This window comes from Nilaparvata lugens, chromosome 4 (assembly GCF_014356525.2).
Source record: "Nilaparvata lugens isolate BPH chromosome 4, ASM1435652v1, whole genome shotgun sequence".
Taxonomy (NCBI): domain Eukaryota; kingdom Metazoa; phylum Arthropoda; class Insecta; order Hemiptera; family Delphacidae; genus Nilaparvata; species Nilaparvata lugens.
The window spans coordinates 24337994-24364661 of NC_052507.1; the positions used below are offsets into that span (position 1 = coordinate 24337994).

Sequence of the window (26668 nt, forward strand, 5' to 3'; positions counted from 1 at the left end):
AACTCAGAATTTCATTATTGTGTTATTCGAAAATTGGTCATATTATAAATCATAGGTATAAGAAATACCATAAGAAAGGTCATACTATTTAAGAGTATTAGGTCTACACCAAAACAATTTATAAAAAATTTATGGAAAAGAGGATTGAAGTCATTTATATTTTTTAAATTTTTTAAGGCATAAAGAGGGAAGTAAAGTTAAATCACGGATATATTGCGGAGTAATTCAAGCAGATCATCACTGCTCTTATATAAAATTTTGCGAAGAATACTAGCCCTATATGGAATTGCGGCAAGAACTTATAAGAGTAAAATATTTATAATAATAAGAGTAATAAATTATAAGAGACGTACCTTCGTTACCGCATAAGTGTCCATTGTATCCTGTATGTTATTATCATTTTTATGTTAACGATATTGCTAACTTGATTCATTTTATCACTGAACACATTGCTAAACCACTTTTTCTGTATTTCACTCACTACGAAGCTATAACAATTTCTATTGGATTTCTTATCACTTATTTTGTATATCACATCCACATTTCCACGTTTATTCACCGCACACTTTCGTTGCGCTATTTTTCCGCAAACCATGGCAGGAAACGACCAGGTCAATCCAAGTCTGTCGGACACCGAAGACATCTCACCCGATCGCTCACCGCCATCCGCATCCGCCACCGCATCCGTCGATTTCCATCCACATATACTGGATGACTTGTCGTCGACGCAGATGGAGGAGAAATGCATTCTAGTGGAAGATCCGTTGGCAGCCCAAGAGCCGGAGGACGATACATCGGGAGAGCATACGGACGACGACGCCCCAGAAACAGGAACTCCCGTTTCTCACACCGTTGCCCGGATGAAGAACCAGCAGATGACCATTAGCTATGCACCCACTCCCGCAATAGATTGGAACACCATCCTGGAAGCAATAAATGATTTGAAGAAAGACAATAAACAATCAAAGGAACAAATGAAGGAAGACAACAAACAAATAAAAGAAGCATCAAAGAAAACAAGTGAAGCAATAAACCATCTAAATGAAAAAAGTGACCAAGCAAAGGAAGAATTAAAGAAGGAAATTCAAGAAATAAAGAAAGACAACAAGCAAACAAAGGAAGAATTAAAAAAGGAAGTTCAAGAAGTAAAGAAGGTAAATGAACAGGGTTTGGAGAAGTTGAGTCAGCGAATGGACAGAGCATCCCATGATACTGATAATACCATCAAAGATCTAACCGAGCGTCTGGATAAATCCATTGTAGAAACTAGTAACCGATTGGATCAGATATCACAAGATATGCATACGAAGGTAATCAACGTCGAGGTCACCTTAAAAGAACACATACGTGTAGAGATGGATACTCTGAAAGAGAAAGTAGTTGATCAAGCCAAACAGCATTGCGTCAAAGCAGGAGAGCAGATAACACAAAGCGTGCAGGCTAAAGTCAATGAACATATCTCTACATGTCAAAATGAACACGAGGACATTATACGGCGAGTCGAAGGGCAACTTGAACCGGTTACGACCAATGTAACAAATTTGAAGAGTCATGTTAATTCCCTGAGTGAAAAGCAGACTACTATTAGCTCTCAGGTGGATAGTTTGACTATACAATACAGCGACTTACATAGACGATGTGACATTGCCGCTGAGCAAAGGAAGAGTGCTGATGCCGAGGTCCGGAAAAAATTTGAGCAGACGGACACCCGCATCACTCAGATGGAAACCCGCATAAGTCACTCTCAGGCCAACCTAGGACTGTCATCGCCCTCAGAGTCATACAGCACCACCACCATTTTCCAAAACCTGGGACATTTTGATGACACCCCAGCATCTATGCCCCCAAAACCCTTCGTCGAACAACTAAGATCTGTTCAGGAGCTTACCCCCACACCCTGGCCCATATGGAAATTCAAATTATTCACTCTGTTGTCCGGAGAACCCTTACTTTTCCTTCACGGACGCGCCGCCGAATTCAATAGCTTATCCGAATTCATAGACGCCTTCCTGGAACAATATTGGGGACAAGATCGACAGCGAGTCATACTATCTGATATCGTATCCTGCAAGTATTCACCTCGAAATGGCCAAACATGCACCGCCTTCGTATCGAATATCAGATACCAAAATTCACAACTGGATACGCCTTTTGCCGAGTTAGCACTTACTCAGATTATTATCCGGAAGCTGCCTTACCCAGTACAGATGGCACTAGCGACTAGTCATGTTAAGACTATAAAAGAACTGGAAAACCATTTACATGAAATCCAAGCAGTGCATCGCGAAGATTACAACCTCATTGTGCGACAAGAGCATCCGCATCAAGATCACCAACCCCAACAAAATACTTCTCCTTTTTCTAATGCCCGCAGTCCCTTTAATTCTGCCAATAACCAGGACCGCAACACGAATTTTCAACAGCGACTAAATAAAGAAAACCAACCAGAAAGTAGGAGGAATTTCCAGAACCACAACCAGCAGTCTGATACAAACCGGAGAAACGCATACTATCATGACGGACGAGACCACATAAACCAACACCGTAACCCATACTCCAACAACGCCGCACATAGCAGGAACAACAACTATAACCGGATGGGAAATGCAAGCGCAAATCAGCATCAAATGACGCCCAACGAAAACCAGGGAAGAAAATCGGATATGGCCGAGAAAACACAAGGGTCATCAACGCCGCAGAAAATCTGACTATATGGAAATCACCCGCCACAGTCGCCCATCACCTGTTTACACACGGAGAGAAACGATAATCAATTAGCAGAAGAACAACCGCCAATTAAAAATACTGATCCGTCACCCCCGCCAATCGAAATAGTCCAAAATAAAAACCGAAACTCAGAGGAGTCTACCACCGTTGCCGCTCTATATGGTTCAAGCCTACCCAACCTGTAAGAACGAATAAAATGGAAAATCTAGACAACCTCACTGATCCAGATACAGGAAAAGAATCTACATGTCTTACTGCGTTATATAATAACATCAGGGAAACCTTGCTAGAAGAAGAAAACTCCAGCATTCAAGAAATACATGAACATTTTCAAACCTACATCACTATACAAATAGCCAGCCTACAATTCAAAGCTCTCATGGATACTGGATCACAAGTCAGTCTAATCCAGAATGACTCATACTCCCGCCTAAAAAACATAACAGAAATAGCCACACAACCGTTAACATCAACCTACCTATCAGGTGTCACACCAGGACGTCGCCTCCGAATATCTAAACAATGCCTCCTGGAGATCCAAGTCGAAGGAAAGTGCTTCCCATACTCCTTCCTGGTATTGCCTGCAAATGGACCACACATTATTATTGGTGCTGATTTCTTAGCCCATTATAACTCAAACATAAATTTCAAAAATCTCGAACTGCAATTAATCGACAATAGCAACCAGACTAGTATCAATACTCAGATAGTATTAAAGGCCAATGCGGGAGATGTAAGAGTAGTGAGATATCATATGGTTGAAGACTGCATTCCTGAAAGAGACTACAAGGTGAAATACGAGAAAGTGAAGAGAGTGAGATGATGAGTCATGATTCAGTGGATGACTACAGCTTAGAAAATGAAACACCAGATGATACTGACATTTTGATGAAAAAATTGTTAAAGGAAATTGATAATAATTCTGAATGGGGGCTCGCAACTAAACAAGCCATGAAAGAAATGTTCATAAAAAATCGTGCAGTATTTTCAGAACAGCCGGGATTGGCAAATCATTTTCAGTGCAAATTAGAGGTCAAACCGCATGAGTCTTATTATAGAAAATCTTATCCCATCCCTTTTGCTCACTGTCAAGCGGCCGCTGCCGAAATAGATAGGATGGAAAGACTAGGCATTATCGAACCATCCACATCGCATTACAGTTTGCCTATTACCTGCGTTTCGAAGAAGGACGGCTCCACCCGACTCTGTCTTGACGCCCGCCAGCTGAACATGATTCTCGACGACGACCATGAAGCTCCCGCCCAGATCGATCAGGTGTTGCAGACGTTCCATGGCAAGACCATATACTCCACCGTCGACCTCAGCGCCGGATATTGGCAGGTACAAGTGGCAGAAGAATCTCGAGATTACCTGTCCTTCCTCTTCAACGGCCGAAATCTCAGGTTCACCCGACTTGCCTTTGGGATCAGAAACGCAATGGCTATATTTATACGCTGCCTAAGACAATCAATTGGTGAAGACATTTCAGATTTTTGCGCCCTTTACGTTGATGATGCAATTATTTCATCACAGAGTGTGGCAGAGCATATTCAACACCTTGATGTAGTATTTGGTAGACTAATAAAATGTGGTATGAAATTAAAATTATCAAAATGTGAATTTTTTGCCAAGAAAGTTAAATACCTCGGGCACATCATAACTGATAAAGGTATCATGCAGGACATTGACAAATTAGCAGCTATAAAAAACTTTCCATCCCCATCAAGTCGCAAACAGCTTCAACGTTTTATTGGTTTCCTACAATTCTATCGTCGCTTTAACAAACAGATGTCTCATTATACAGCACAACTGAGTCATGTTTTATCATCCTCTAAACCATGGACATGGGGGCTCAAGGAAGATGCAATTTTCAACCAGTTGAAGGATGCTTTTTTGAAAGCTGTTATATTGAATCATCCAAATCTAAACCAACCTTTTCATATAAATGTTGACGCATCGGATTACGCTTTAGGTGTGGAAATTTTTCAATATGATGAGAAAGGAGAAAAAGGAGTCATAGCATTTTTTAGCAAAACTATGAATGCAGCTCAGAAGAAGTACACAGTCACGGAAAAAGAACTATTAAGCATTGTCGAAGTATGCAAGAAATATAGAACGTTGTTGTTAGGCCAAAAGATTTTTGTTAACACAGACCATAAGGCCCTGACTTTCTTCAAAACAGCCAAGTTAACCAACAACCGACTGTCTAGATGGTTTCTGTTGTTACAAGAATTCGATTTAGAACTCACTCACCTGCCAGGTAAACGAAATCAAACCACTGATTTCTTGTCCAGAGAAGGAAATGACACCTATGCCAATGAGACGACATTCAAATGCTATGTAGCCGAAGATCAACCAGTGCCATTACCCTTCAATATATTGCCGCTCCTGCACACCGAACTCCTCACATCTGAAAAATTTAAAAGCACACAATCAATGGACAACAAAATCACAGATCTCATTCGCAAGTTATCCAACCCTCCAGTAGAAGAGCACCAGTATCTACAACGCTACACTGTTTTCAACGACCATTTGTTTTATAAGGCTAATAAAAACTCCGATTTTTGGCATCTAGTCATACCACACACCCTAGAAAAGGACGTAATTTTGGAAACACATGAACGAATTGGTCACTTTGGTATAAAGAAAACAATACATGCCCTGAAAACGTGTTGTTACTTCAAAGGGTTAAACAAAAAGGTTACACAGTTGATAAGAGCCTGCGACATCTGTCAAAAAACGAAGCATAACCGTTTTCACATAGCAGGAGAAATGATACCTATCTTGCCCTCACAACCACTTGAATTAATATCAGCTGACATCTATGGGCCACTACCTCAGTCTATGCACCAAAAACGCTTCATTTTTGTTTTAACATGCTTGTTCTCAAAGTATACCATGTTCTTCCCTATTGGTAAAATCACTGGTGAAAAACTAGCCAGATGCATCACCGAAAGATGGACCAATGAAGTTGGTAAACCACAGCGCATATTGTCAGACAACGCAACCTATTTTTGCAGTGCCAAGTGGAAACAAGTTTTAGAGCAAGCCGGTATTTAAACATCAAGAGTCTCGGCATACACTCCCAGCGCAAACCCAGTGGAAAGAAGAATGAAAGAGATTTCAAGATTTATGAGGGCATATAGCAGTCACCGTCATCAACAATGGGTCAAATATGTACCGTTCCTAGAACACTGCATAAATAACTGTGTAAGTGACAGCACCGGATACACTCCCCACGAAATTATATTTGGCACAAGAAATGAATCGTTCATTCAGAGCCTAATCAAGTTTCCAAATCCTGATAAATCTAACCCAAACTTATACCAACTGGTTCGAAATAGGTTAGACAAATCCGGAAAACAAAGGAAAAAATATCATGATAAGGCTACAAAGAAATTCAAGTATGAAGTCGGAGATGAAGTACTGGTAAAAGCACATAAATCTTCAGATGCCCTAGGCAAGTTAACCAAAAAATTCTTCCATCTTTACACAGGACCGCATTGAGTGACCAACGTTTCACAACACAACACCGTCAAGATTCTGGATTCCGAGAACGCCAATAATCACTGGTGGGAAAACGTAACTAATGTAAAACCCTACCGAAGAGCCTAACTAATAAACAACTTCGACTCATCTAATAAACAACAATGCACTTCAAAAGAAGAAATTGAAATCAACTTTGAGTCAAGAAATCAAAAACTGAAAACAACTTTAAGAATTTACCAACCTGATCAAGCCATCCACCTCGTGTCATAGTCATCACAGAAACAGTCGCCTAGTTATATCCGCACAACTGAAAAACAGAAACAAAAATTGTATTATCAACAGAAAATATTTGTAAATTAGGAATCAGATGAAGTTAGTAGTGAATAGGAGGAAAGAAAATAAACAAAGTTTATTTGAAAAAATGTGTAAATCTAACCTCGAAATACAGAATCAATAGAAAAATCTATTCAGAGCCAAAGCCTGTTCGATAATTTTCTTCATCACACCAACCAATGTGTGAGAGATCATAGAGTCAATTTTAATGGAATCAAAGCAATATCGTTATTAATTATTGTAACCTATTATTTAATGTGAAATTATAAGTAAAAAAAAAAAAACACAACCAAAAAATATATATTTATGTTAAATTGCACGAAATGCGCATGTTCTATGTTATATAAATATATCTCTAAAAAGCTCAAAAGAAAATGAAATTCTTACCTTCAAATGTGAAATTTATTATTGTTGCATCAAAAGATCATGAATTGTAATTCAAATTGATAAATATAATCTTGAAAGCATAATATTTGTAACCAGCATTGATAAAAATCAAAAATCACTTCAAGTGTAACCCTGTTTGTACACAACGTACGAAGCGTAAAAAAGGAATTGCTCGAATCAAACAGAAGACAATTGTCAAGTCACCGAAGTTAAATCACACTCTCACCCAATTTATGTAAAAGCCAGAACAAAGAGTCAAAACTTGTAATAACCATGAAAAATGATGAAAATCTATATTTGTTGCAAATACTGTTTGAATCCTAAGAGGATAATATGTTGAATTTTGTATATTTGTTATAGTTATGGGTCTGCTCATAAGCCACCCATGAATGAAGGTGTGGAGTTGTTTTAATGAAGGATCCAAAGAGACCTCATTAATTATTGTATTTCGATTGTATCCAATGGAAGGAACAATCAATTATTTATTTTCTTGTAGCCAAAAGTGCACGATATATCGTTTTTAGTGTTAAGTGTGGAGTTTTCGTAGAAGCAAGGAGATGAAATGGTGTATTCATAACAATATCAGATTTTTCAAATAGTCATTGTTTCGACTCGTCTCCCAATTACCTATTTGAAATATCCTGGGGGCTTTTGTGTGATGAATTTTTCAAATAGATCTCATGAGAAGAGAGAAAATTGTGATTAAACCTTCTTAAAAGGAAAGAATTTGCTAAAGGAGTAGTTAGCGACCGAGCGATAAAGCTTACTTATCAGTAACTGTATATTAGATAAGAGTACCGTTCTGTACTGAATATTTTCTAGAAAATTATTCAATAAAATTATAATTATTCTGCAAATAAAGCACGAATTATTTATGAATTGCTCATTGAATTTTGAGGTTACACTTTGTTTACTGCCGATCAGATGTTTAAAGCAGTTCGAACACAGCTGACTGATTCAAAGTATTGTCAAATGTCATGCCAGTTTCATGCAAGGTATAATATCATTCCTAAAAATTATAAAACTATCAATAAAGGACCAAGAATTTCGAATAAAAAAATAAAAATGTATGTATTATCGTTGAAATTATTTATTATTTAAGAAATTATATTATAATGTCAAGTCTTATTGTAACTAACTAGGTCATATCATGAACAGTATATTATTGATAAAAACTGCAGAAATTAATTATAACAGTCTCAAACATAATAGGAATTGTATAAGAGTATTAATTTATCAATTATTACTTCAACTGAACCACATGGTAATTAAATCTCCTTGGCAAGCCTAAGCCAATCATAGTGCATAGAAATAGCACCAAAAAGGTGATCGTTTGAAAACAACATATGTTAATCTACTATCAGACAACAAACCTGCCTTATCATATACGCTAGCACATATACATTGTATAAGAGGGACTAGGTCTAGAAGATTGAGCAGTTTTAAGAATTATATAAACTAAGTTATTATTGTAATTAAAGGAATTATACTCTACTGCCTGCCACTGACGTCACGTCTACGTCACAATCGTTCTACCAATGGCAAATTTTTATGCAAATTTACTACACCGAGATTCTCAGAAGAAAGGTCTAGCCAAGAAGCTTAGAGAAAAAGACTTCACTTCCCTTTTGAAATCCTCACCATTCAGATCTCTTTATAGTTACCAAGACCTATTCGTAAAAAATTCTTGTTCGATTTTATATGTTTTATTTGTGAGCCAATATTTTAGGCCAATCTATTTGTTATTTGTAAATTTATTTTCATCAATCGATAAATTTAAAAGTTTAAAGTTGAATCATCCCTTAATTAATTTGGTGAAGGAAATATTAAATTAAAATTCCCCACGTGCTGAAATCAAAGCCTGGACCTGCTGCCGATCAAACGATTTTGATCTAAAGAAGAAAACCACGACCGTCAAGGAATTTCACGTGAGTTATAAGTTTAAAGGGGCCCCAATCTACGCTTCGAAAATATTTCAGTGCAGAAAGATATAAAATTTTCTTCGTTAAATTATTGGCCACGCCGACAAGCGCTTTAGCATTTAAGAGCCTAGAATTTATTCATATAGAATTTCTAAGAATTTGTAGTTGATTAGCTATCCTCCGCTGCCAGAACCACGACCCCGAGCATTTTAAAAATATTTTATAATTCATTTTCACTATTTTTTCAAAACTGTTAAATTTTATCAATTGTAAAATTCTGTCGAATCACGCATGGTATCATGCAAGCACAAGAACATTTTTAACTCTTTTTGTCAATGCTAAATTATTATCAATCTGTAAATCAAAGTCTGAATCTGCACTGTATGATCATATATTTTATTATAATATATTCCAGTTTTGTTAATTCGTTTTCTGAGTTTGATTATTTCTTAAGCCTGTCAATTATTGTGTCTGATACGTTCTATATCATCAAGAACCGATCGAATACGATCATTGGAATAATTGAATTAAGCTGGATATTGGAACAGGTCTAAGTGGATGTAGCGAGTGGGGTCAGATCGAGATATTTACTCTTTGTCCTTACCTGCTCATATATCAGCTTTTATCTGTTACCAACCTCGACTTAGGAACGAATACATCAACAGTACAGCAGATGCAGCCAGAGATCCTATAATTTCCTACAATAGAGCTTAAAACCCGACAAGACTCTGTTCTCGAAATATATTCCGAACAATATTTGGTTCAAATACCGTATATTAATCCTTCAGAACTTATTAGAGACGCAGTCCCGTAAATTATCTACATCGGGATTTTTGCTCGACCTGTATGATTTTGTATGCTCATTCTTCACAGGTAATAATTTTAAGATATCCGTCTTCAGTGTTTAGCGATCGCTACACTGCTTATAAAAATTTCATCACTATACAATCTGTCATTAGAAGAATCAAGGGTGAGCGAGCGTTTAGGCCTCCCGCGATTCCGACAGTTGTATTGAATCTTGTAGTGAATCAATCAGTCTGGTGTACACTCAGCGTCCATGCACGCAATTACAAAATTTATAACCTCAACACCGTTGATTTAGTACAAGATTCACCCTACATATGTGAAGCCGTTAAAATACCGCTCCACACGATTTGCCGGCCCAACGTGGGGCATTTAAAAACAGCTTTACAATATATATATATATATGTTGGAAACCGTAGGAATTAATATATATTTAATTATTGATTTGTCAATTTATCATGCTCTGATTTGAGAAGTTTATATATGAAATAGGATTATCCAAATCGACAAGCAACAGCAAGTTGATGTCAAAGCTACATGCAGATAAATGCATTATGATCAATGAAGTGAAAGCACATGGTAAAGTTTCGTGCTATAGAACTCAAAAATAGTATTAATCTGTGATATTTTATTTGATTTCGTTTCTTGTTTTATCATATATTTTTGTTGCTCTATATATTTTTTTCTTTGACCTATATTTTGAGATTATTTGTTAATATATGTATCAAATTTTTCATGGTGTACCATTCATTTTATTCCTCAATACTATATTATATAAGTTATATATATATATATATATTTATAAATTATCAGTATTATATTATTGCGAAAGCTCCTGTCTGAGCCTATTAAGATTTTGGTGAGATTATATCCTAGAAAACCACGACCAGATTTAATAATTATTAAAATAACTCTCATGCTCTACCGATTGACGCCAAGCAAGAGGCTAAGCGTTATTCCACCAAAAGTAACGTGACAAGGCCAAGAAAGATACTTTCAAATATCATATCATGACTTCATCAGTAAAAGACTATTCAAGATACATGTGATAATTCAGAACATTAACCACAAATTACTGATTTTAACTGGAAGTATATTATGTGAACCTAATAAGAATTCAATACCATAGGATATTCCCCAAGTCCTGGCTCTAGAGTCTAGAACACGATTACTTCGAAGTAATTCATATTTTAATTTCCAGTTGAAATCAGGAAGATCAACTGGATGTCGAATTTGTTTTGTAAAAATTCCAATAAGTTTTGAAATATGAATTACTTTGAATGAATTGTGTTCTAGAACCTTGACTTAGGGAATATCATGTAGTCTTGAAATCTCATGAGGTTCCCATACTATTATTATAGTATTGAAACCCCTTTTCATTATGAGTGGGCGCAATTGTTTGGTCAAGCATGATTCGACCAAGTGTATTATTGTTCCACAAACTTGGTAATAATCAAGAAGAAATATCTATGCCTATATTGTAATTTGATACAGTATATGCGATGTAATTCTATTTCAATCAGCCCAGGGGTATTGATGTGTTCATTTCATCTTTCCAATTCACTGAGTGCAAATTTCATAGAGTGTAGGATTCACCTGAGAGCACATAACAATCAGTAACTAAGTTGATACCAGGTAATTTTGCGAACTGAACAGAGGAACTATAGAGTTTCCAATTTCATGCTCAAACACCGCTTTGCACAATCAAATCAAATGCTGTTCCCAGTTCAGTTCTCTACCAAATAATACCCAGGCTTGCTACCTCCAAATCGGTTCGATTTTGTTTTTGGCTCTATGCCAACTATTTCCAGCTCACAACGCACCAATTCTTATCCCAACTCCAATGCTTCGATGACCTTATGACCTCTCATTGCTTTGTTATCGGCAAATGAAAAATCGTCAATCCTGTATGAAACTGTAGATGGAATAGGGAGTACAGGAGATATGATCAAATAGCATACCATTTTTTTTATAAATTGTATGGTATTCACGCCTAACCTTGCAATTTCCAATTGAAATCAAATCAAATTATTTATTTAAGAAATAAATTATAATATGTATTAGAAACATCATTCATAACTGGTGAAATCCCCTATTTACTATGTAATTCATTCATGGGAAGTTTCAAAGTATTCCTAAGACATTTTGAAGGGATTTAGAAGAAAAATCCTGTAATTCCAACTCAGTTTTCATGTTCAATAATAAAAGTTGAGCATTACACCCACTGGGATTGAAACCAAGAAAAAATACAAAAGTTTCGGTGCAATCTAAACTGACGACCATCACTTGAAAGAAAATGCCAGTCTCAGCTTGAAGATGACAGTGTTAATTCTCTGGTTCACTTCAAAATTAATCAACCATGACTCAAAAAACCTATAGATTACCAACTCTAGTGAAAAACAATGAACAGGGAAACCGAACTGTACTTACACTTTTTAAACGAAAGTGAAAGTACTAAAGACTCATTGTTAGAGACTATTTAGTGCAATCTGCAATGTCATATTGTATCATTGGTGGAGAATCAAGGATCGAATAGCATGATGATGATTCGAATTTCTATCGTAACCACTTTTCCTTTTTCTGACAGACCTCACTTTGATGCATGAATGAAGATAATAAGTTTTTCTAATAATGTGGAAAGTGAGTGTAGGATTATCATATTCTGATTTTTAAAATACATCCTTTTATCAAATTCATCGATCAATTAAAACAAATAATTGCTACTCTATTATCATGGAATGGAGTATTCACCAAATAAAAGACGTCACTATATGGCAAAAACCGAAATAGCATACCACAGAGATTATGATCACATGCGATAAGGAAGTAATAAAATTATTGACTGAAAATTATTATAGGTGAAATATTTGACAGAGAAAGAGATGGGGTGGTGGTAGTGAGAGTTCTCTCGTGTCGTTTATGGAGCAGCGTAACCATAGAAAGGTTCAAAGTGGCCGTTGATTAATGAAGAGCGGTCACGCTAGAAGATTCGGCTTCAGGCACTCAAAGCAAAGGAGCCTGCTGACAGGCTGCACCAGAAGCACCTTTGAATAATTCACATGCACTAGCATGGACGAGTCAGCAGTCGAGTCCCAGCACCAGAGTCATCATGAACGTCAGTGAAGTCAAGAGTCAGAAAACGGCTCAAAATTGACTGCTGTCAACCGCTTTGAACAAAAAAACCGAGTTCTAACGTGAGAGTGAAAAAAGTATTAAATAGCTCAATGTTCTCTTCTGAAATTACTAGAACGTATCCTTCAATTTGTTTAAATAAGTAGCTTACATAAAAGTAGTACAACACTGTAATTAAAAGGATTAAATATTGGCTTTCACTTGAATAAATCGAATAAGATAACTCTGTTTGGAGAGATCTATTTCATTGCCCAACTCACAGGAAATCCAATGGTTCCCCTTTATTAATTACATACAAATATAAGAAATTGTTAGCCTCAGCTTCTCTATCCATCTTGGATAAACGTAATAGTTCAATGACCTAATAGCAACTCCTTATTGCTAGTCATTATGTTTATTATTAGGAAAGAATACTACAGCTTCAATCATAATACAGCTGATTTTCTACCTCTTTGACAGGAGCGCATTTCACTGGATTTTTTTCTTTCATTGAACAATTGAGCAATTGTTGAACTTTATTCCTTCATTGAAAATTTTTCGTCAATGAACAATCAAAAACTTCATCTGTCCTACCTGAATAGATAAACATAGGTTGACTCATGAAAAAAACATACTGAAGATGTCTGAAAACTAAAAACGACACGCAAAACATTTACGTCAGAGATGGACGCTATTGATAGAGTACGAGAATACCTTAATAAACTATTCACGAAAGGTTACTTGAGCCGCTGCACAAGTCCTCTCTTTGGTAATTCATTCTCAGCCTCATCACCATAACTTATCCACCCTTTACTCACAACTCAAGAAGTGTTGTTTTTTCTCTAGTTCTCCAACCTCCACTCCACCGATTTTGCTCCAAGTTAGCTTAGATAAAAAATAAAATCATTCGAACAATGCTGAACACAGCAAAAGAAAAGATTCTAATGGATAGAGAGCTCTATAACACTATAACTACTGAACTAAATGCTGAACTATTACAAACGAAGCTTAGGAAGAAGTTATTCTCTTTTTACGAGACTTCGAACTGGTCGGATAATCTGTAGGGTTAACAAAATGTAAAAGAAGAACTTCAATATTATTTGGTGTGTCCATCGAAATAAGTCAGAACACTGAAATGATCTTAACAATCCCTATAAGATGACTTACAGACCTTGCTCACAGAAATTATGACATCAAAATAAGGGGGCTCCATATTAGTGGGCAAAACACCCACAATCATTTTATGATGTTTGATCAAGAAATATATTAAATGTACCGAAGAATATATTCAATGGATATTTAATGTTTAATTTATTCTAAATTTATTATTGGTCACACTAAGTGGATTTATTATATCAGCATCTGAAATTATAATTTAAAGTGAAAATAAACTTTTCTGATTACTACGCAGCATAGTTGATATCAGTTATAACTCACGAATAATTAATAAAGGATAATGCAGCTCTATGAGGTTAAAAAATAAACTTTTTCCTAATATCGGTACAGTCTTCTGAATTCAGTTTTATGAAGGTAAGGGAATTACGTGGTATTTCATTGTTATTACATGGATTGCTTTCTGTGGATCTCCGTGAACCGTGAATTGTCTCAGAAATAAAAATATTTTCAACTTACACGAAACCAGATAACATGATAATATTAAAATGATACTGACAATAATGGCTGCACAAAATGTTGATAGCCTCTCACCTGTAACAAAAAAAGATAATCTCTATAAGAAAATGAATGAGATTGTTACATCTGTACCGAAGTAATAACAGTAATTCAGTGCCACTTATTTGAACATTAACAGTGTAAACGGCTTAGTAGCTTATTTGCAAGCATTGCGTGAGCGAGGCTTCTTATTGGGCTTCTTACTTGTAATGCATAAGTAAAGTGTTGAATTATGGAAATGTTTATCTCTCATCTAGGTAAATGGTCTTTAGTGTTTGAAAAGTGAAAGGTGCAGAGCTGCAGACTATTCGCGTCTTCAGCTACATCACAAGTCACAATCTAACTTCAAGAACAACATTGTTTCATTCAATGCAATTTACGTGGAGATCAACAATGTACAATGTTTTAGCATGAGAACTATCTGTGATCACAATAATTACCCATCAAAGACAGTGTAAATTCAAGATCTTGTAGGAATTACAAAATCTCGTGAATGAGTCAAAGAAATTAAATGAGTTAACATTAAAAAACGTTGATTTTATTTTATTCTTGGAATAATTTAACAGCCCTTCTTCATTGAGTGATATTATCATAGAATCATTGATTATACAAAATAGATTAATTTACGAAGAAGATCAGTGGGATTCTTGGAATTTAAAAGAAAATCGTCTCCCATAATTTTTAATCCCTATTGATCGATTGATTGATTTATTGATTCCTACAATAAGTACATCATCAAAATGATAGGGAGAGGAAAAATTTGGTAACCTTGTGCTATTCCACTCCCAAATTTAGATAAGGTTACATATAGTCCAAAATATATCTTATCGGATCTCAATAACTGAAAAACCAAATGCAATTTTTCTCATCCCCGAAATTGCAAACATTTCTCACAACTCCCAAACAGGAAACATTCTCTTCTTTACATGAGATGGCATTACCAAATTTCAATAATATCAAGAGGGGTATTCACAATGTTGGAGTTAGCTGGCTAAGTCGAGTTATTCGCTAACTCCTGCTATTTGCTAAGTCTGTGTTAACTCAATGCTATAGTAGTACGTTAGAAAAAAAATAGCAGACGAGATAGCAGATAGCGCAGGTTTGAGTCCGCTAACTCTAGCTATCTCTGTTAAAACGGCGGCCATATTTGTTTTGGTCATATTTGAAAGCAAAAGTGAGGTTATAAACTTTGAGTTACACAAATTATCTGCTTGGACTGCTATTGTAGTTAGCTTACTTATAGCAGTTGGTTTTAGATGGGGCGTTCACAATCCAGAGTTATCAAATAGCACTTTAGCTGGCTAAAACAACATTGTGAATACCCCTAAAATCTTAGCAACTGAATAAGCTTCAGAAAAGTATAAAAATCAAGTACTTGAATGTCGACAATGAAATTATAAGTGAAGTAGTGATCCTTACTTCTCTAGCTCAGAGCTAGGGGAGCGTAAATCCATTTTTTTGACAAAATGATAATATTTTAAGTGGGTCTTATTCAGTTCTTCAAACTCTATAGACCTCAATTAACAAGAGTCCTGTAGTTTTAAAGAAAGCCAGAGCTGGAAGAACGTGAGTCTTATTAGCATTAAAGCTTGAACAATGCGAGACGAATAATTCAGATGTAAGTCTAATGCTGATTGGACTTGGACTCTGGCTTTTAGCCCTGGCTAAGAGTGAAGCTACATTTGTGCTCTTCTGTTAAATCAGCAGTTTCAGACTTGCTCCCTTCTAGCAATGAGGTACATTCTATCGATTATAATCGTATTTCTGAATTTATTTTGCGATAAGAGAATTGATCTTGACAGTCTTTATTTAGAATTAGCCACTAACGGAACTCAAAATGAAGATTGAGTCTCCCAATTCAGAAAGGCGTGATTCTGCAACGCAATGTTTCGAATTTCGCACGACACGAGAGACAGCAATGGGAAAAACTTTGGGAAAGCTTAATCGATCAAGCCGTCAGAAACAGTTGAATGAGAGAAAGAAAAAGTTCCAACACAACATCAACAGCTGCGTGGTCTGCTGTTTTTGCTTTTACTGCTCTCTTCGTGCGACGTTGTGTCTTTTTTTATTTTCTTTTTAGAAACAATTATTTCCACTTTCCCTACTGAAGAGTGATTAGTGGTTAGGAGGTGCAGAGGGGTGGATGGAGGGGGTTCTGGACGTGCTTCGGCTTTCATGGTACCTCCACTACCCCCACCATGTTTTTGTATCGACGGAAGCATCAAATAATGAAATAACTTGACGGAAACGTGTGGAGTGAAGGGAGGAACTTTCCACTACAGCTGAACAAGTTCTTGATCAGGAGAGAAACAATAGAGTAATAATGCTTTACAACAAGAAATCGCCACCGAAATACCCTTGCCCGCTATCTCCGTCTAATGACGAGGCGTTTCCACTAAGTTTCCCAAGCTCGCCATTCATTAATTTTTTCCAAGTAAGGCCGGAGAATTACATCGTTATTCAGTAAGCTATACCGGTATACCCCATTAATCTTTTTTCCACAATAGGAGAATCCATTATTTTCTTTTTAAAGTAGCTAAGCCGACCGGAAGAGCAATTGTGAAATTAGGAAGAAAGGGAGTGAATTTCCATAAAACGTAATGATGGAAATAACACAAATTGTACTATTTTCCACTTCCTGGTTTTATCACATTCAATGAAATTACTCTTATAGAAAGTTAATGCTGATTAGTGTTATAGTTTTAGATATTATCGGAGATCCATTAGTATAACAAACAAGTTAGGCTAAATCACTTGAAGTTTTTTAATAATACATATTGTGGGAAGAAACAGGCAATAAAATGCAATATTTTTGGAACAGCAAAAACTATTTTTGATGAGAATTTATTCAATTATTTGGATAGAGTAATTATGTCATTCTAACTATATTGTATAATGCATTGTCATCTCATTATAAGCTTGTCTAATTCATTTTCTGTTCTCTTCGAACCTTAGAATATAGAGCCATTAAACACAAACATAATAGGCAGGATTTGAGTTGCGGAAATGTTCAAGTGAATTATCTGCCCAATGTCAGTTTACTTTATAGCCTCAAATATTCAATTCCAAACCTCTTCCCGCATCGACGCATGGTTCATTGATGAAGATCATGGGCCAAATAAATTATCAATATAATCGAGAGATAGTACAGTTGCATCATCAAATACAGTAGTGTAATTTCAGCAATAAATATGAATGAAATTTAGTGATTGCTTTTTTTTACGCCACAGGGGATGGAATGGAACGACAGAACAAGATAGAATTATAATCAATTATTCTTATAGAATAATATAAATAAATACAAACGGCACTGTTTCTTCTCAATCAAACTCTTCAAATTTAAGACTTACATATCCTTGAGATTTCGCTTCATCCAAAGCACTGTATTGGAAAAGCAGTTTTAGTTCCTCCAAATTTCCACTTGTAAAACATTGTGAATCAATATTCACAAAAATACAAGGACACACTTACATTATTTCTAATTTTCTGTATTACCTACATTTGGAATACATTTATTCAGTGTAGGAAGTAGGATAATTTGTAGGATTTTTACTTTCCTTGCCCTATTACCATAGGTAGGAAATTATTGCTTACCGTAAAAAATTAAGGTACCCCAATTTCTAAATTTCTATACGTTTCAAGGTCCCCTAGTCCAAAAAAGTGTTTTTTGGGTATTGGTCTGTATGTGTGTGTGTGTGTATATATATATGAGTGTATGTACGTCTGTGTACACGATATCTCATCTCCCAATAAACGGAAATATCACTTGAAATATGGAACTTAAGATCCTTACAATATAAGGATCTGCCACGAACAATTTCGATCAAATGCAATTCAAGATGGCGGCTAAAATGGAGAAAATGTTATCAAAAACAGGGTTTTTCGCGATTTTCTCGAAAACGGCTCCAACGATTTTTATTAAATTTATACCTAAAATAGTCATTGATAAGCTCTATAAACTGCCATAAGTCCCATATCTGTAAAAATTTCAGGAGCTCCGCCCCATCTATGCAAAGCTTGATTTTAGATTCCCAATTATCAGGCTTCAGATACAATTTAAACAGAATAATTCGAGTGGAAAAGATTGGCATGAAAATCTCTACAATTAATGTCTAGTAACATTCTCGCCCAAAATTGAAAATAAGCTCGAAATTCGAGAAAATGTGTTTATCCAATTATTGCAAACTGTTGGCAACTGTTGATTCTATTGAATGATTCGCTATGAAGAGATAGCAGACCTCGTATGTCTCCAGCGTTATTGTCCTGTCACCAGCTGGCTCAGATCTTTGTTTATCAGTAGACTTGAGATGCGCGTGAACACTAGCGTCAGGTAATCAATTCTCATAACGGCAAGGAAAGTTGTGTGAGTGCGCCACACCAGATTTTTTCTTTTAAAGTAGGATGTAGGATAATTTGCAACTCTAAGAAATGTTTAATTAATCATTATGAGAATCATCAATCAAAATGTAGATGATAGTTTACAGACCACAAATCATTGTGAGAGAACAGAGTAACACGAACCAGGAAGCCAAAGTCAAGAGATGGACTGTTCCTGTTTTTCTATTCAATTCAGATCAGAGTACAAAAGGATCTATCATTGGAAGTGAGCACCTGTAGGTGACAACCATCGCACGTGACAAAAAAGATTAAAAAGTCATTCAATGGCCTCAAGAAGCTCACAGTCAAGATAGAGAATCACCTTATATTCATTCTAACGGATTGTATGAGGTGGAATCATACGCTTTTGTTGGCAACTTTCACATTCCCTTTGAAAAAATTGTGGTCGTCACGTATATTTATTTCATGCATACCTTCTTCCCAGTCATCACGTATTTTGTACGTGGAACGGTGACGATAGACGACGGTTTATGCAGTTTCGCCATGTGCATAGGCATTCAATTTAGCCTACGAGACTTATACAAAAGATATCAGAAGAAAATTTTCCACCTTCTTTAAATACAGAATTCTTGATTCCATGAATCTTGAATAGAAAATGTGAACTCTTTAATCTTGTAAAGGTGGATGATTACGACTCAGTTTATGATTTGTATTATTATTCAAACTTCGAACTGATAAAAATAAATTACAGCGTCACACAAGAGTCAAAAGTAACTGAAATTCTTCTTGGTGAACTGTTAGCCATGATCAGGAGATAATTACTCAATAATTCGTACACTTTTATAATAAAAATGAACACAAACATTGAAGGAATACAGTATTTGGTTGACTGCACTACCTATATGAACATTCATACTTTCCTTGTTAAACCGATTTAAAACTCCGGCAGCAATCAAATATCAAAATATATTCTCACCAAATAGTAATTAATCAAATCAAAAGATTAAAATTATATACCTTTGACTACTTACAGCTTATTTTACAAATTTAAAGTATATTTACTGGCAAAAGCTTGATTAGTAGAATTATTTTACACATTTCCAAGCTACGAAAACGTATAGTTTTTATTATCCTCTTGACTAATAGTGGAACTCTTCCTTTTTTCCATTTTTTCATTATGATTTAATGATGTTGATCTATTAAATAAAAAATTCATGACTTTTATCGTCTGAGCCCTGAGATATTTCTCATATTGCGATTCAATCCAGATCAAAAAGACTCGGTAAGGCTAAAGGCATATTGAGACGCCACGCATGACGTGACCCGAGTCTGCTACATGAATATCATATTATAATGTTCACTTATGGTAACTCTCGCTCCATGTGAACAATATGAATGGTCTTAAATTTAATGTATTAAATTCATCGAGCAGACTCGGGTCGCGTCGCGTTGAGACTAGCCTTTACAGCTTCCATTTTATCATCCCAATAATCCTCATTTCTGTTGAGTGATCATTGAACCCTATTCCACAATCGGGACCAAGTATCTAACTGTGGCACTAACTTTGACTGAGTTATCCAATAGTTTATAACTTAGTAATCACAGTAGTGCCAAGTCCACATGGTTCACCCAAATTTTGAGTAAAGTAATTAGCACGCAGGAACACTGAGAGATGGCGGGACACTTTAAAAGCAGCAGTGCTCTAATTAGTTCAACGGCAAACAGTGACAGGTGATTGGAATCTTGACAAGTTCATTACATTAACTAAATTAACTAGTTGGGGAGAATGAGCTTCCCATTTCCCCAAATTGATTGGCAAAATTTATTACGTTTGATGAACGCGTGAAAACCGCAGCAGAGAGTGCAGAAATAGAGTGCTTGTGGGGTGTTGAAATTGCGTCAAAACTCAACGTTAGCGGCGCCTCGTGTTGTGGAAAGTTTTGAATGAAAAATTTGCAGCGCCGAGAGACTAAACAAGCAACAGGTATGCTGTCGTATCAAATGCATCTCATGAGAACGAGCTCTCAAGAGGGTAGCATACACCCGTGGCACTAAATGAATGGAGTAATTTAAACTCAATTCCGTTTGATTAGAATGTAAATGTTTTCAGTGGTTCTACCTCAACGCTTGGCTCTGTTTAATGTATTCAGCACGGCACGAGAAGGCGAATAATATTCTGTATAGACGACCTCTTTCCAGTGCCAGATAGAATATAATCTATGATCTGTGCTTCATTATAAAAAAGGATAAATAAATTAAGAATATGATTCTAAACATTCAATACTGTTTGCTTCCAACAGATTCTGTATAAGGACTGCTGGTGCTGCAATAGATTTTTGATTAAAGCAGTGACAATTAATCTTGTTAGACTATATTTAGAAATTTAGAAATTAGAATTTTTCATTACAGAGTGAAAAACTTCTACTTGAAATAACTCGATTACTTACTCTGATAGCTTTTCCTGTCAATAATTATGAGACTTCGATTTAATTCATTTCATAAATTTTATCTACTGATTGAAAGAATGGAGCATGATTTCCAAATATGTTTATTGATAAGTATTATTGATGATCTGAATCTTTCTCAACGTGATCAATATTCAAATGCAAGGGAAAATCGATCAATTGATTGTTATTTCCATCATAATTGAATATAACCTTATTGTTTAAGCTCTTCATTTTCAAATGTTTTGCTCTTGATTGATTTCAACTAGAAGAGACTATTCAATTATCACACTTTAAGAGATGAATCCGATAGAAAAGGAAATAGAGTCTCACTTCATCTACAATTTGTTGTTGTCTACAATCATCTAAAGTGACTACATCTACTTTGTATTGTATTCAGCGTTAATTTTCATTTCAATGTATTAACATCTAGAATTTTCTCATTCTTCTACATAATGCTTTTTAAGGAAAAATGTATAGCTTTGAAATTAATTACAGCTATCAGTGAAATATAGTGTTCAACATAATTTAGGACTTTACTGTATAAGTTCCACAGCAGGATCTATCTCAAGTTTTAGTAGGTAGCTGTGTTGTAAACAACATAAGAAAATTTCATCTCAACAAAATATTGTTATCAGTCTCCACACAAACTTCTCAAAGTTTCTCAAATCTCATCAAACATTCCACAGCTTTTTCAAAGAAGTTCTAGTGGCTGATGGAATAATAACACAAACCATTATTTTGTTCTACTTGGCATTTTATGCAAAACTTGAGTTTCAATACTCCCAACATCATCATTAATTTGATGAGAAATTGTGTTTTTTGCAATCCGAGCTGTTCAGACGTAGCTCTCGCGTCTCGCTCCACCATACTTGGATCTCTGGCTCTGGTTGGAAGGGTTGAAGCTAACACACTGTTTAAATCACTTCCCAGTAGCTTTGCACCGACCTAAAACTGTTCATCTCTATGATCCTCCTTATTGCCCACACATGAGTCTAGGACTCAAGTGAGCATCATCCTAAGACAAAAAGTAATAAGAGTTGGACTGTACTTAATTTCTCATACATTCTATTCCACGGCTCACCTCCCTATTGATTCTTCACTCAAACGTAGACTCTTTCTACAAACAAATTTGTAGAACTGTAAAACTGTAGATTCATTCTACTCTTATGACCCTTGTTATGACTGCCGGTAATAAGCAGTATAGATTATTAGGTCTTAGGTCTTCCTGAGGACATTATTTATTCATTCAATGATACACAAAACAAAAATTATTAAAATGATTGGGGAAAGACCAACCGTTTTTATTTATTTTTTTCATTAAAACAATGATCTTCAGGCTATAAGAAATCTGGAAATTTTACAGTATTCTTCTTCTCATGGATTTTATTCTGGTGAGAAGTTTCATCTCCCATAATATGTATTGGATTCTTCCACTAAAAATATATTTTTATAAACGGATAGATTCTTCCAATTGAGATGGATTTTTCCACCTGAAATCCATATGGGATGGAATCTCCCATATTCTTTCAGCAAGACGATGCGAAGATGATTATCTCATAACATACGTGAACCCGGTATGGAAGCCATTTCCTTCGGAATTGGCACCTAGTTTATCACAATTTGAATCCATCGCAGAATATGTGGAGCAAGACACAGTTCAAACAGACTCTCAAATTCAATTACAGCGACACGACATGCTGCAACTTTCTTGTATCGAGGCACCACGCCCTCTACTCGGTACAGAACACAAGTGCTCCAAAGCTCCAGGACTCAACTAGCGCAAGGTGCTTGTTCCACTCGGATTATTGCCTTTGCTACATTCGCCACTACTTCTCTGTCTGTGTATTTGACGTCGACTCGTTTGCGTAATAGCCGTCGCCGCATGGAAGCGTGCAGCGCAAAGTCGGCAAGTGAAAGTCTCACAACTACAACAGTCTAGTCACTAGTCTGCTAGGTACTGTAGTGCTAGTATACTGTAGACAGATTCACTTAAAACAGTCAACATTCCTCACATATAACATAGGAGTTCCACCTTTAAACAATGCTGACAATTTCATACTCACTACTTCTAATGCCAGAGGCCCTCGTCTCAACTCTGTTGTCTCACTCACTCACTCACTCTCTCTCTCTCTCTCTCTCTCTCTCTCTCTCTCTCTCTCTCTCTCTCTCTCTCTCTCTCTCACTCAGCTCCCTAATCTGACCGAACATTGTCAACAGACTACATGAGTTGGATCAGCCGATGTCAAATTCTCATCCAGAATGGATGCAGCCATGCAGCTGAAGAGTCAAAGGATAGTGATAAAGTTACTAAATGAGATAAATACTGTGAATAAAATAATAAACTGTTTTTAATGAAACTGTTGAAACCACTAAAATAACTTATATGTATATCATCTACTACTTCGTGATTGCGATGCATCACTCTCCACAGATTAAATTGGTGAATTCACCGGATTATATTTTTTCATAGAAAGCTTTAAATAAATTTTTTTTGAATGAATTGACATAAAGTTGTAATACTATCGAACACATAATAACAATCCATGGTGAGATGATTAACTGTTAGTTTAAATATAATGGTGTGATATTTTAGAATGTATGGATTTAATAAAATAATATAGTGTTACTATAAACTACATATAATATAAAATAATATGGAAGCAAAAGAATATAGAATAAAAATAATTTATATTTCCAGTTCTTCAATTTCTAACATCTTGAACTTCCTCACACGTTTCTAGTTCAATATTATAGTATCGAACTATTTTATAATATTGAACTAGAAACGTGTGAGTAAGTTCAAGATGTTAGAAATTGAAGAACTGGAAATATAAATTATTTTTATTCTATATTCTTTTGCTTTCATATTATTTTCCAAAGTAAATTGTCAATATTGATTTCATGAATTGATTGTGTTGCACTCCATCTTCTTATTCCCAAAAAAGAAAAACTTAATTTAGACAAGATTGAATATAAAATTAATTTTTCTAACTTATATTATTATTACTTTTAATTCGATTCATTTTCATTCAAATTTTTACTTGAAGCATATTATTTACTTGACATTTATTGGCTTTTGTGGACTGGAACCTAAGAGTTTATAATCCTAATTTTGTGATACTTCCACTGGTTATAATAATCTAAAGTTCATTTGAAAATATAAATTTGATATTCATAAATTGATAAATACTACTACACATATAGTAATAATTGACCGAAATAAATTAATGAAATAATTCCCAAATTATTGAATTGAGACAAACTTAGTTATTGAAACTTGAACGATGTTTTAGAAAATCAATCCACAGTTGAATATATCTTGCAGTTACAATGCATGATAGAACTTATTTTTTAATTCATTTTATCCAATAATTTAACCGGAGATCAAGTAATAATTATACCAACTCGTTCATCATTGTAAACATAAGATTATTATCAACATTTAGCTGAACAAAAAAATTATTGACCCCGACGTGATTTGAACACGCAACCTTCTGATCTGGAGTCAGACGCGCTACCGTTGCGCCACAGGGCCTTCATATAGGACACTCTTTACTACGCAACTATCAGTTCCAATACACAGTTCGTTTAAAATAGAACTCTTCAAACTTGTGAGATTGTGAGTGCGCTTCAGACAACCAATTCACACTGTAACAACAGACGTTTCCATACGTGAATAATCGTATTCGTACATCATAATATGCGAACGTAGGTCAGCCCTCTCAACTAAATTTCTTTTTATATTATTATGATATTTTGGTAATTCATGTCATAGAAGGCATATTCTGTGTAGTTATTTATATTATTTTTCATTTACAACCTCTATTTATAGCTGGTTTTAGAGGTAACTGGAAAGTAGTGACGGCCACGGCAATCTACTGGCGTCAGGTGCGTTCCATTACATCACTTTCTATTGAACTCCATTTAGACAGATCGTTGGTAGTTAAATGGAAATCGGTGGAAAGTGACTTCACATTTCCATATTCTTAGTCTATGCTCTATGATGGATACATTTCCTATTCATTCAGTTATTTATTGAGGTTTTATTCATTAAATAATTATTTTCTTTTTTCTACTCAGTCATTGAATGCATAATATTGGAATGGATGGCTACACTTGAAATACATCCAGATCCCAAAGGTACTGTAGAAGAAATAATTACTGTAGCCTACATGTTAGTTATTTGGCAAAAATAAAATTCAACCGGTCAAGAATTATAGACTACTATTTGAAAACAAAAAAATACCTATTAAAATAGTATGACACATCATTTGTATCAAATTTTCACTCCTGACTTCATGGCATTTAGACCATGTTATCGTACACAGCATCAATCAAACTCCATGCAAATAATTCATTAAGTGGGTACCAAAGAAAAATTTTGCAATGCCTAGTAAAAATGATATTGTTTTGAGTCAACTCGTCACATTTGGCTCTCATGGTACCTATAAGTCAACTTGTAGTTTTACTCACAAAACTCTACTGGAAAACACTGGTTTGATTTCCAAATTGAAGTAGTCTGGCTTATAATTCTTGGATCTCATTCAATAGTTCTAATCAAATCTCTAATATCTAATCAATTATTGATGCCGAACGTCAGCCTCCTGGCAGGAGCAGTAGATACAGGAAATCTCACGCAAACTGAGACTGAATGACCGTATTTAAAATAGCAGAGTATATTAATATTATCCTGAGTGTGTATCGAAGGTAGAAAATTGAGAATTACATCTGGCAGATTTTCTTAAAAGTTATCTTTGAAGATATAGTCTTTTTAAGAATTTTTGGCAATAACTTGAAAAAAATGAATCATTAAATTATGATAATCGACATAAGGACAGGTTAGAGACGCTCGTCTTAATATTGCTCTGAAGTGATATACCGGTTCAGTAATGATAAACTCTATGAAGAGAATCAGTGATTCATAATATGATTCAATGTCATTAAAACTGAACTTCAATACCCAATTCTCTTTTAAATTTTATAGCTAATTCTCAATTTATATAGGATGTCAAGCTCGACACACAATCTATAAACCTCACGTTTCTAACACTGAATTGCCATTCAATGTTGCGATCAACAATTGAATTGATATAGGCCTGAAAACTAGTTCGCTTACAAACTCACGATAAGCTTCCTACTCAAGTTTTTTCAATCAATATTATCAAGAACAGTTGTAATGATATCAATATAACAGTAGATTTGCTTTTCCGCAACTATTATTATTCAATTCTTGTTTTCAAGGTTTGTTCTCGGTAGTAGCAGCAACAGCACTGGATTTCTTCACTGCTGTATCTCAATAACACGGAGATACAGAGACAACTGTCGGCCATTGAAAGTGAACTAATTAAAATCGCCGGGTTGGTAAAATGGCTCGGTTCCAGAAAGTAAGTTGGACTTGCAAGTCAGAGACGTCTTGTTTGGTTAAGTCCACTTTTTTCG

At 35.3% G+C, this 26668-nt stretch overlaps 1 protein-coding gene and 1 non-coding gene across 3 annotated transcripts in view; both read right to left on the minus strand.

Annotated features, from left to right (window-relative positions):
* LOC111064041 (mucin-5AC) overlaps nucleotides 1-26668 on the minus strand; it is a 294202-nt gene that overhangs the window by 250674 nt on the left and 16860 nt on the right. The gene's annotated exons all lie outside the window — the stretch shown is intronic.
* On the minus strand, nucleotides 24693-24764 carry Trnaw-cca. Its single transcript has one exon. It is a non-coding gene; the product is annotated as a tRNA-Trp (tRNA).